The 5,445-nt window shown below is 40.1% G+C and overlaps 1 long non-coding RNA gene across 3 annotated transcripts in view; it reads left to right on the top strand.

Moving 5' to 3' along the window:
- Positions 1–3,317, top strand: part of LOC118478258 — a 14,486-nt gene extending 11,169 nt beyond the window's left edge. Inside the window, exons 1-2 of one of the 3 annotated variants that reach the window (XR_004858920.1) lie at positions 1,330–1,781; positions 2,931–3,317. This is a non-coding gene — a long non-coding RNA (uncharacterized LOC118478258). The other 2 variants (XR_004858918.1, XR_004858919.1) reach the window with 2 other exon arrangements.
- Positions 3,318–5,445: the final 2,128 nt, after the last annotated feature.

Here is a 5,445-nt window from a genome sequence, read left to right as displayed (position 1 = left end):
CTAATCCCCGCCGTAGTATTGCGGTGTCTGTGGAGTGTGGAGTCGATACATTACCGAATACTTGTACAACATGTCTGTAATAAATAATAATTATTATTTGTGCGTACAAGTCACGTTAATAACCGACGTACGTCTGTGGTGTAGCCAAGGAGCTTAAGACAGCAGCTTACTACTACTGTAACCTCCTTGGGTGTAGCGGTTATGTACTTTGCTCGCTGACGCCTGCCCCTGCCGTACCGAGAGCCGGGTTCGATTCCAGAGTGGGGAGGATTTTTATATCGAGTACTTAAAATGTCTCGGTTTTTCTACTGGGGTGTCTGTTGCGTCCCTCTCCTCTCAGCCCGTGTCGGCCCTGACACTGTAGTATAGTGACTATTAGTGACAGGCTGGGTTGGACGCCCGCTTCCTAAATTATCTAATTGTGTTGGTGCGGGCGTAAAAATAGCTACTTTTATCGTTTAAAAGATTTTATTTTAGTGTGTTTGGACGTCGACAGAGTACCGAATATATTTGGGGGTGCAGTCCTTGTAAGTGCAATACTGTATGCTGGTTAATTTCATAGCTGCCACCCAGTAGCCTACATTTTAAAAATACGTTTTTAAATAGGTTTTTTTGTGTGTTTGTTTGTGGTGCAAGTGCCGTAAAACACTTACTAAAACTAAAACTAATTAAACAGGTTTTTAAGGGTCTGAATATGGAAGTACGTTTTTCTATCGGAAAATACATCTTCTTTTCTGTGTTAGAACTTGACGATGTTGAAGGAAACATAACGGGAAATATGACCGTGTTTGCGAATGATGTTGAAAAAGAGGCCCACATGTCAACTGGAAAGATACTTTGCTACAGGTTTACCTTGAAGAGCTTGAATTTATGGAATGTCGAGAACTGTGTGAAGTGTTCGTTAGAGTTTCGGAGGGGGGGGGGTTGTTACGTGGTCAGTATCCTCCAGCTTGACCGTGGTTAGAGTGGGGTTTTTTTGTTTCTTTTGTTTCTTTGTTTCTTTTTTTTTTGGGGGGAGGGGTCTTACAAAAGCTGGCAGCTACGTGAATGTACTAATAATGCCTGGATACTCCTTCGAGGGCATTAATAAGATTAACGACTCGTACGATAATAACCGTCATAGTATTGATTACGATGATGACAATGGCAGTAACGATCATACTATTGACAATCATTATGACAATGTCAATAATAATGATGATGGTGAGGATAATGATGATGGTGATGATGATAAAATTAATGACGAGAATTAAAAGAACAAGAGGAGCAAGAAGGAGTATTTTGATGATTACATTATTATTATTATTATTATTAGGACAATGATAATAAAATAATAGTAACTTAATGATTTTGACGAGAGCAATATGAATAATATTTATACCGTCTTTGTTCAATCAAACAATTCATTAAACAGCACAAAGCTGCTGAACATTTGAGCATCTTGAGTGAATTAGCGTTCGTTTTCCCAGAGAAAAGACAGAATACTTTTTTTTAAAATGTCATACTTATTGTTTTAACAGAAAATTCTGAAATGTTCGGCACGTTACGAGAGTAATCTCGGTTGCTCGTACCTTGCAACAATACCCAGTATCGATACCTGTTCAGCTAGGTTGTTTTGTTTTGCCTCGGTGGTTGCAAATTATTAAAGGAGTTGAGGGACTGTAATCGCCTTGTCTGGTTCGACACCTCTCTTCTGTACTGTGTGTGTGGTCTTCTGGGATTCGCTTTCCGTGCCATTAAATTGTGCGAGTTGTCGATGATGGACTTTGAAATGGTTTAATGTGAGTCAGGTAGATAAATAGATAGGTAGATAGATAAAAACGTTGATAGATAGAATACATTGACGGACAAATTGATAAACAGATAGATCGATGTGTGAACAGACAAACAGACCGAGGCTGATAAGTAGGGGGGTGAATTAGTACAGGGTAATTTAATGTCAAGGAGAAAAGAGATCAAAGGACGCGTGTTCAAATTTATTTGAATGAAAGGATCCGTCTACTCTTCGGGAGAACAATATATATTGTATGGTATACTAGTGCATTGATTATGAAGGGTCGCGCGTCATAATCATCCCCGCGCCGTCTTCGTACTGGTACTACTGGCAGCGTGATTGGAAAATAATGTGGGCCGTCCTCACGCGATCTTGTCTACACGACAATAGTTCTTCGCTCACTCCCCGTTGGTCGTCAGTCGCTGTCTTTGCCCCCGATTAGTGTGTGGGTGTCGTCGTGTTCTTCTCATTAACGTGTTGGAGATATAGATCTACAGGCTGGAGAGTTGTCCTGTGATGCCGATCGCTAGTCTTCTGTTGGACTCGTTTTAATGGATTTCTCTCAGATATATATGATAGTGCGATATTATTCTTGGGTATTCTGTTTGTTTGGAGTTTGTTTTGTTAGTTGTTGGTTTTTAAATTGAAGTTTCCATTTGTTTGTTTTGTTGTTACTGTTGTTGTTGCTGTGTCCCTTTTTGTATGTTAAGTTCGTTTGCTTTGTGGGTATTTGTGTTAAATTAAAAGGAGGTTGGTATGAGGGGGAAAGGTGGGTGGGTCGGTGTGCAAAAAGAGGGTAATGTGTGCTAGTTTTATTGAATATAGGTTTTTTTGGGGTTGTTGATGTTTTTGGGGCGGTCTTTTTGAGTTTTGATTACTGCACACAAGCAAATAGAAACGTTCTTTGGATTGTATGTTTTTAGCCTAGAGTATGTATTATTAATTATATTAAGTTGAGATTTCTCTTTTTTCGAACTTTTGAACTATTTATCCGTGGTGATTTTTAATCTTCCAAGTGTTTTTGGACAAGTTAATCATGTACGGCTCTGTTATACTGCTAGTCTCGTCTCGTTGAATAAGTGGTGATGATTTGGTAGGTTTGATTATCACTATTTCTTTTTTTTTTTTTTGGTTTTGTTTCACTCACGTGGAATAGGACATTAAAGGGTTTGTTGGGGTTTTTTTCCTCTGAAAAAGTCATCAACATACTTAACCGCTTTCAGGAAAATAACCGCACTACCCGATTTAATAACTGTACTCTGTGAGACTGGAGGTTTGTTTTAGAGACATCAAACCAAAAGGAAAACAAAACAAAAGAAAAACGGACGACCAGCACTTTGAGTAAACGTGAAGCCTTGGCTGGCTAATGTAGGCGCTGTGGTGTGTGAGTGTGTGTGTGTGTGTGACATAAGCCGAGTTTTAGACTGTACTACGAGTTTTTCCATATCATCGTCGGATATATCGTATTCCCGTGGAGTGTCTGGGACCCAAGTGATACACACACGGACGGACACGGCCATAACCAAGCGCCATGCCTTACAAGTAAGTTTTTTTCTTCGCCTGCATGGTCTCTCGAACGTGTGATTTCTTGCTGACTGTTGGTCTCCCCCCCCACAACCTTTTATTGAAGTGGGTGTTTGGCAGGTGCTCTGGTGTGAATTGCTCCTCTCTTTCCTGTCTCAAACATCTCTATGGCTGAACGCAAGAAGTGACTATAATATCCACTTTTGATCGAAATGGAGTAATCGATATGGGTAGTGAGATTTTAGCCGCTCTCTTGCCTCTGTAAATGTCTAAGCCATAGCTTTATTTGGTATCGAGATATTAACGTTTCTTTTTTAAAACTATTTTATAGAGATTTTAATACATATAATTTATCGTCAAAATTTAAAACTCGTTTTTCTCAAAAGTGTGAAAAGTGAGTTTGTGGCGTCGATGGCCTAGTGGTTAGGCTACCGGACTCGTGATCGTGAGGTTGCGGGTTCGGGGTTTTGAAACGTTGTGTCCTTGGGAAAGGCACTTTACACGAATTTTCCCACTTCACCCTGATGGGAATGAGTACCCAGCTATAGACTGAGAGATCTTGTCAGTTTGTTAGTGTTTGAGCGCTTAACCAGCTGCTTGCACTGCATGCTTCCCGGGAAGCTGAGAATGTTTCGGAGTGTTCTATGGTCTGCTGGGGTAATAATATAGTATAAGGCACATAGAGCTTGCTTTCGAGTAGGGATATGCGCTATACAAATGCTATTTATTATTATTTAATAGTCACTTCTTTCGCTTCACTGTCGATCATCTATCGTCCTTATCTCCTGTCTTTCTTTTGTGTTTGTTACTCTCTTACAGCACCTCTAATCTCCGGCACTTGTGTGACCTTATTGTGTTGAAAGTGCCGTAAAACACTTACTGAAGCCTTATCGAATAGATTAGAGGTCATTTACTGGAAGTTCAGATTGTTTTTAGTTGATTTTTTATGGTCGGGAACTTGTCCGTCATGACTGGAAACGTCATGTTTATTTGTTTACTTACTAATACACTTATTTCTTTATTTGTTAACCTACTTTTAGTGAGATTAAGCAAATTTATTGTTCCCTCGCTGCGAGATTTTTTTTAAAAACAGCTTTGATATGACAACGAGCATATTTGCACTTCATTCACACCTCACTTTATTAGTGCTTAACGCAGACGAGGTGTCTTATCTAAAGTATTGACTCCAACAGTGGTGACCTTGGGTTACGGCCTGTTGCGCTATTTGCTTAAGGCTTTGGCAAGATTATAAGTAAGTGCGAGCCCAGAGTCCGTGTGCTTCACTTGCCATACACGGACGTGTTACAAACGGGAACGTTTTATAGTTCCCTAGCATAATGTAGAACGACGCTTTGCTCTTTTGCTGTGTGATTGGTTGGCGGGTGCTCTGGAGTAGTTTGCTCCTTCTTTTCTATCAATATATGTCTACTGTCCTCCTCTCTACTCCTTTTTTGCGTATGTCACTCTTTTGTTATGCCTTCAATCTTCGGCTCTAATTGCCCATAATATCTTGTTGCAAGTGCCATGAAACTCTTATTTTAAAAGTAAACTCTTTTGCCTCCCGGGAAAAATCCATAATTTCCAACAAACTGAAATTGTTTAATCATAGTTTAATGTATTCCGCGCGCTCAATTTGACCTTATGCAGTTGCAAGCGCCGTAAACCACTAATTTAAAAACAACAACAACAACAACAAAAGAACAACATCTTTTGCTTTTGCTGTCGTCTGATTGGCACGAACACGGAGGGGCAAGGAAGCTAAACGTCTTCAAATTGTGTTCCTTTGCATGTACTGTAGCCTCGGGGGAGTTTATTGTACTTAAATCTCCCCGAATTATCACCCGCTGTGGTCTGTTTTGAACTGGTCGCTTTTAAGCACGAGGGGGCTATTGCGAAAAATGTCGTTTTGAGAAAATCGAAGGTAAAGTTTTTGCCCTTGTTCAGTTTCTTTGAAAGTCAAGGAGAGGTTTCTCTATAACCAAACAAGTATACATACCAATGAAACCAAACCTCTCCTATAGATAGGTAATGCCCACTTTTGGTGTAGGTCAAGATTTCTGGAAACCCCCGAAATCTGGGCTAGCCCGCTTGTCCTTAAAAGTGACAAACTGGAGTTCGACGTGTGTCGTCAGAAATTGGGGAAAGGG

Source organism: Aplysia californica, unplaced genomic scaffold (genome assembly GCF_000002075.1).
Source record: "Aplysia californica isolate F4 #8 unplaced genomic scaffold, AplCal3.0 scaffold00444, whole genome shotgun sequence".
Lineage (NCBI taxonomy): Eukaryota > Metazoa > Mollusca > Gastropoda > Aplysiida > Aplysiidae > Aplysia > Aplysia californica.
The sequence above is the reverse complement of the archived record's forward strand: the minus strand, read 5'-3'. Positions and strand labels throughout refer to the sequence as shown.